The 7478-nt window shown below is 45.5% G+C and overlaps 1 non-coding gene across 1 annotated transcript; it reads left to right on the forward strand.

Moving 5' to 3' along the window:
• Positions 1 to 5856: 5856 nt before the first annotated feature.
• Positions 5857 to 5963, forward strand: LOC115290899. Its single transcript, XR_003908280.1, has one exon. It is a non-coding gene; the product is annotated as a U6 spliceosomal RNA (small nuclear RNA).
• The last annotated feature ends 1515 nt before the right edge of the window (positions 5964 to 7478 follow it).

A 7478-nucleotide genomic window follows, 5' to 3' on the forward strand; every position in this document is an offset into this window, starting at 1 on the left:
AGTTCTGTAAGGAAGTCCCAAACTCCAAACCAAAAACCAAATAATCCAGTGAAGAAATGGGCAGAAGACATGAACAGACACTTCTCCAAAGAGGACATCCAGATGGCCAACAGGCACATGAAATGATGCTCAACATCACTCATCATCAGGGAAACACAAATCAAAACCACACTGAGATACCACCTCATGCCAGTCAGAGCGGCTAAAGTGAACAAATCAAGAGACTATGGATGCTGGCGAGGGTGTGGAGAGACGGGCACCCTCCTACACTGTTGGTGGAAATGTAAACTGGTGCACTCGCTCTGGAAAACAGTGTGGAGGTTCCTCAAAAAACTATCGATAGAACTTCCCTATGACCCAGCAATAGCACTGCTAGGGATTTACCCAAGGGATACAGAAGTGCTCATGCATAGGAGCACATGTACCCCAATGTTCATAGCGGCAATGTCAACAATAGCCAAATCATGGAAAGAGCCTAAATGTCCATCACCTGATGAGTGGATCAAGAAGATGTGGTTTATATATACAATGGAGTACTACACGGCAATGAGAAAGAATGAAATCTGGCCATTTGTAGGAAAGTGGATGGACCTCGAGGGTGTCATGGTGAGTGAAATAAGTTAGAGAAGACAGATATCATGTTTTCATTCATATGAGGATCTTAAGAAACATTGCAAAAGACCATGGGGGAAAGGAAAGGAGAAAAAAGTTACAGAGAGGGAGGGAGGCAAACCATAAGACACTCTTAAAATACAGAGAGCAAACTGAGGGTTGGCGGGGTGGGGAAGGGGGAAAGTGGGTGATGGGCACTGATGAGGGCACTTGTTGAGACAAGCCCTGGGTGTTGTATGGAAGCCAATTTAACAATAAATTATATTAAAAAATAAACACCAAAAAATAAAAATAAAAATAAAAAAATAAATGAAGGCCCAGGAGGCACCTGGGAGGCTCAGTCAGTGAGGCATCCAACTCTTGGTTTCAGCTCAGGTGATGCTCTCATGGCTTCATGGGTTCAAACCCCACATTGGGCTCTGTGGTGTCAGCACAGAGCCTGCTTGGGATTCTCTCTCTCTCTTTCTCTGCCCCTCTCCACTTGCACTGTTTCTGTCTCTTTCAAAATAAATAAAGTAGCCTTAAAAATAATAGAATAAATTTCTTAAAAAATAAGATAAAATAAACTTAAAAAAAAAACAGAAGGCTCAGGATGGACACACATAATTCCTCATGTATAAAGAAACCTTTAAAGGGATCCATGGGGGGCTCAATCAGTTAAGCATCAGCTTCAGCTCAGGTCATGATCTCACGGTTCGTGGGTTCAAGCCCTGTGTCAGGTTCTGTGCTAACAGCTATCTCAGAGCCTGGAGCTGCTTCAGATTCTGTGTCTCCCTCTCTCTCTGACCCTCCCCTGCTCATGCTGTCTCTTTCTGTCTCTCAAAAGTAAATTAAAAAAATAATTTAAAAATTGCATAAATACTCTTTAAAAAAAGAAAGAAAGAAAGAAAGAAAGAAAGAAAGAAAGAAAGAAAGAAAGAAAGAAAGGAAGAAAGAAACCTTTAAGGACCCCAGGAGTTCAAGGGCTTCACTGAAGTTACTTTCTCAGAAAGTGTGTTGGCTTTACACACACACGTTGAGTGTGCTCCTCACAGTCACGATCCAGTATGCACACACGGTGTGCGGGAGATGGAGTCATGTCTGCCCTAGTCTCTCTGTCCGTGGGGGCAGCCAGGTGCCTGTGACTTGGTGCTCCAGGCACATACTGTCACTCTTCCCTGGGCACCAGGACAGGGGACGTGGGGGAGGCACTGACTTGCGTGACCATCAGAGGCGGCATTGGATGTGCAGACCCAGATGGCCCTGTGGCTCTGGGACAAGAAAAAGCCGATTCCTAGTATCTTTTTGCCAGAGACCCAGGGCTGCCCTCCCCCCGCCCCCCAAGCTCCTCATCAGAGAGGACACTGCATAACCTACCCGGCAGGCAGAAAGCCGTCTCTGCCCTCCACGTCTCTGCCAGCAGTATGTTATTATATCTCTGCCCTTCTAGAAGCTTACGATCCTCTTTGAGCTAACTTTTCTGTAAGTTTCCTTTCCTGAGAAAGTCAGAAAATCTGAGTAAGCCTTCATCTGCGAAGCCCATTCACAGGGCTGATCTGCACCAGGCTTATCTTCGGAAACGGATCAGTATGAATTACTGTGGGTGGGAGAAGCTGATAAGAAAATTCTCTCAGCTTGGGGGGCCGGGAGCTAAGCGGCTTCCAAGCCCTCGGGCTCCGGAACGCAGGCCGGTGTCCCCGAGGCAGCTGCTGGGACCCTCACCCTCTGCTCTCAGTGAACGACGGGCATATTCAGGAGCCCGGTGGTGCAGAGGATGCGATCAGTGTTGAAAATTCATGCTGGCAATGAATACTTAGATCGAGATAGAGAGGACATGACAAAGTGGCTTAAAATACTCGTTCTGAGCACAGAGGAATCATCATTTGAAGCTGCTTTAGGCCTTTGATCTGGAGCCCCCACCCGGACGTGGGGTGGAGACGCGGCGTGTAGGGTGCAGGTGCTCTGGGAAGCCGGGCTTCATTAGAGCCGTTCTGGGAACTCCTCACAAAGAAGGGTGCTCTGAGCAGGGTGGTTTGGAACATAATTTGCCCCTTTTCTTGGGATGTTTTATAAATATCACACATGAAGATAGCTGTTCTTTGGAAAAAAAAGAGGTTATAACTAATTTTCATACTGATACTGTGAGATTCTAAAACGTTTGCTATGCAATAGAACACGGAGATTTAATAAAAAGCCAGTAGATCACACACACGCTTTTAGAGTATTTTAAAAACCACACAGAATAAAGACAAGGCTTCAGTCTGTTTCTGTTAGAAGTAACAGTGAAAATCATCTCCTCGGATTAGACTAAAGGCTTTCAAGGAAAGCATCTAGAAACATCTACTTGCAGTTATAGAAACTGAACGCCAACCTGTAGTCTGCGTTGCCCAAACCGGATGAGGCTTCCCGGGAAGGGCAAGGTCTGTCCTGTGCCAGGGGGTGGCCCCCTCCCCCGGCCCTGATCACTTCCCTCTTCTCCTTCCTTCCTTTCTTGGGCCCTCATTCATTACCTTTCTCATGCCCACCTGGCGATCAACATTGCTTCTGGTTCTCAGTGAAGAAGTATTAGGGCACCAAAGAGCGAGGGGCCCTCCACCTCGCCGAACTGAGCGCAGGCCAACTGGGGTGTGGAAGGAGGTGCTGAGGCCATGGGACAGCAAGCCAGAAGCCAGGGGGCCGAGGGACAGCAAACTGGGGGCTGGAGGGCTCCGGCACCTTGCTCAGAGGCACCTGCTTTCTGCTTGGGAGTAAAAACGAGATAGAAGTTCTTGCTGGTGGGAGATGCTGAGAGCCAAGGACACAGAAATGTATGAGCTTGATGTGCAGGAAAGACAAAAGACAACCTTCTTCTCTTTAGGACCGACCTCAGCTGGAGCGGGAGGCATCAGTGCAAGATCTGCAGGCATCTGGGGCCGTGTCCCTGAGCAGACCATGTCCCCGTGCGGGCCAGCATACAGTAGCCAAGGGAAATGAGGATGGGAGAAGCAGCCTGGGCTGGGGGTGATGCCACGCCAGTGACCACGAATGATGCCCAAGGGCCTCCAGGTCCACATGTCCCCGGGGAGAACAGCAGACCTCGTGTCTGCTAAGGTTCCGTTCGGCCTGAGAAGTCACAGTGCTCAATTACAAACAGACATACCCACTGTACCAAAGACTTCTAAAAGTTTAAAAATATATATATATTTAGTTTTTGGGAGAGCCCAAGCAAGGGAGGGGCAGAGAGAGGGAGACAGGATCTGAAGCAGGCTCTGCGCTGACAGCAGAGAGCCCCATGCGGGGCTCAAACTCACCACCCGAAACCGTGAGCTCATGACCTGAGCCGGAGTCAGACCCTCTGCTGCTTGAGCCACCCAGGTGGCCCTCAAAATTTAATCAACTAAATAGTCAAAATGAATCTGCCTGTTTTAATTTGTTCATTCAGTTGTTTCCAGTGCTGTCATTTTTGATACTAAGTCTTTTTTAAAAGCATGTCTAGATTCATAGAGTCGAGGGAAGGCGGAGATTTCTCATGCCTCCTCGCCCTCCCAAGCTCCATCGCAGCAGAGCCCTGCTTACAAGCCGAGAATCCAAACACCCCAGAGTTCATGGGTTATTTTAGGATTCTCTCCTGATACACATTGCGGGTTTGGACGGACCCATAAGGACACACGTTGACCGTTAGGATATACAGGGTAGCTTCACTGCGCTAACAATGCTCTGAACTCACTGACTCACTCAGTGTTTGCCAAACGTTTTTACAGGACATACTCTTGGCCAGACAGAGTGCTAGGTCTGGGGTACAATGTTCCCTGTCTCTCTGCTGCAGACCAGGGTACACACACATGAATGTATTTGAGCCTCACAGGTGTGACAGTGAGGTTCTGTAAAAGGCACAAGAAAGGAAGGGCCAGGAGAGACAGTGGTTCGTATGTTTCCGCCTCATTATTCTGGGTTCCCTAACAGCGTTCTCTAAGAAAATCTCCTCGCTGTGGAAGACGGAGGGAGAGATTGATGAATAACATCGATGATCAAAGAATAGCAACAGACACAGCTACACAGCAAGAGGATATTTCAGGTAAATGTAACCAGTGATTTTTCCCCCTCAAATTTCTGATAACTTTTCATCTTCCCAGTTCTCTGTGTACAAGTTAAAATAACCTGTTAATGTCTTCATAGTTATCAGAGATGTAACCCCCTCACAGGCATTTTTGCTGACTTTTCTCTATTTTGGACAGGCCATATTTAAATACTTTCTACACATGTGAGCAACCATAAATTCTGTTCTCTGTATATGTTTAAGACCCAGCCAAAGGAGGCTTTTGTTTTTAATGCTTGCTATATTTGTTCTTTTAATTTGACATTAGTGGGACATCTGCCAAGCTAATACAGACACTTCTCTCTGCACTGGAAAACCCAATTAGGACTTGTTCTGAGTTTGATTATCAGTCAGAAACATGCATACAGAAATATTCATTACAGAGCCGCTGGGAGCTGAGATAAAGCAGCAGATGGCCGAATTACTGAGTCTCCGTCACTCTCCCCCAACACAGTTTCACATTTGCTTCATAAAAGGCAGGTGACCAAATGTTCTCAGGGTGACGCGGTGCCCATGGGAAGGGCAGCACATGCTGAGGGTGTTGTCTTTTCTTTAAGATGTCACGGAGCCTTTCAGGACATGGTAGTGGAGACAGATGATAGTCTGCACCAACAACTACGGTCCATGCACCCTTGTGGATGTGTTTTAAACTTGAATCATGGATTTTTGGAGACTTTTAGGGTACCTGGAGGCAGGCACTGGGGGAGATGTTGCCTAAATGCTTACTTGGTGAAGCATCTCAAATGTGGTGTCTTCTCACCTTCTGGTCACAGGGTTGCAATTAACACCATGAGTTTCTTCTATAGAGTTGTCTGGTATCAGTCCTTAAGTGTGGATTTGATGGGGTTGGTGAGGTAGGTCCAGACATTCAAGAGGACTTGGGAAGACTCAAAACCAGGCCAACTACTCCTGGGCTGGGATGAGGAACAAGAAGGGGCAGAGGTCTTGAAGGATCAGGACGCTGCCCGGGATGGGGTTCAGGACACAGAGTGCACAGAGGGGCGCTGGGCAGCCATGGGCCAGCATGAGGATGGAAGGGGCCTGAGCAGATCGAGCAGGAGGCGAGAGGACAGTAGACACGTTAGACTTTTCTTCTTGGGACAACTGTTTGGTCTTGGTTCTGAGGTTGCCCAGAGTACTTTTCTAAAATGAGATGATTTTGCATGAATGAATAGAATTGTGTAAACTCAGTGCTCGCTTCAGCAGCACATATACTAAAATTGGAATGATACAGAGAAGATTAGCTTGGTCCCTGCACAAGGAGGACACGCAAATTCGTGAAGTGTTCCATATTTTTATTTCCTATATAAAAAGTAGCTACTTTTTTGCATGGACCTCAAGTATACTGTAGTATAGAGTTGGAATTTAAAGAAAGGTATTAAGCAGGCTGTGTTGTAGCTTATGGGCAAGTAATAAATTGCATCATGTATCTTGAATGTATCATAGATAAGCTGCTATATTACAATTGCCACTTCAGATAGATGTGAAATTGGGTGATTAACTAGTTGATACCTAACCTTCTAATTTCTGTATAAGTCTAATTACATGAAACAGAAGTGGGGGTTTTGATTTTTTACTTTGCTTTTCTGTTTGGAGTATCATTGTAACTACTGTATTGTAAATTATGGAAAATAATTGCATATGTTAAAAAAATAAATTGTGTAAAATAAATTAAATAAATAAATTAATTAATTAATTAAAAAAAAAAGAATTGTGTAAACTCAGCCAACTAAATTAACTCCATCATCCAAAATGGTAGATGGGCAACCTCTTCCACCCGCATGAAGTCACCCTTATGAAGTAGCCTGAGTATTTGTTTCAGAGCTCCTAATCACCTCATGCTGCCAGCCTGGCTCCAGCAACCACGCATGTGACACAGTGGCATAAACCGCCTCCTCGAGGTCAGAGCCAACTCAGAGCCCTCGCTGTCACTGAGTCGGCGGCTACCAGGATCAAAGACTTCTGAGCAGTTTATTTGAAAAGCATTTGAGTAATTTAGCTCCTAATGCCTTCAGTATGTTTGCTATTTCAAACATGAAATATATTACTTTAAAAAATAAAGAAAGGGAAAAATAACGTTTCGTACGGACTGTTTCATTAAACAATGCCCATTTCCTGCATTAACTAAGAAACCAAATCAAAGAGCACAACCTTCAAGATAGCACAACAGTGTGTCTGAAAATGATTAACTTTATTTGGAAGGGGGGAAAAAGAGCAAGAAGACAGAATTTGTATTTTCTACAACAAGTAGTCTGTCTTCTATCAGCATAACGCTCCCCAAATGGTGAATAGTAGGAATGGAGGCCCCATAAGACAAGAGACCTCAGGAAACTCAAGGTTGAGACCAGCACACGTTTAAAAACGTTAAGTATCTCCATAGGGCTTGAGATATTCGGTGATAATTCAAGCACTGTGCTAGCATGTGTAGGAATGGTAGACACGTTACTCTGGACAGTTCACAAAACCTTGATCCAAACCAGAAGCCATTGGAAATGATGCTTCTGCTTGCTTTGTGTGACTGTGGTTCTCCACATAATTGGGGCTAACTTTACAGTTCTTTCCGGAAAGGCCAAGAAGGTGACCTAGTATCACACCGTTTTGGCCAGTATGACAGCACAGGATTACAGGACTTCGAGGGAGAGACTCGCCCTCCTCCCCATCACTGTCCGGGTGTGCCCCATCAGATCCACAGATTATCCGTGTCACTGAAGTCACAGAGAAAAAAAAGTCAAGGAAGGTGAAATATCTAATAAAAAGGCAAAATTTCCTGGCACTGATCAGCAGTGAGTAGGAAGATTCTTTACAAATACCA

Source organism: Suricata suricatta, chromosome 4 (assembly GCF_006229205.1).
Source record: "Suricata suricatta isolate VVHF042 chromosome 4, meerkat_22Aug2017_6uvM2_HiC, whole genome shotgun sequence".
Classification (NCBI taxonomy): domain Eukaryota; kingdom Metazoa; phylum Chordata; class Mammalia; order Carnivora; family Herpestidae; genus Suricata; species Suricata suricatta.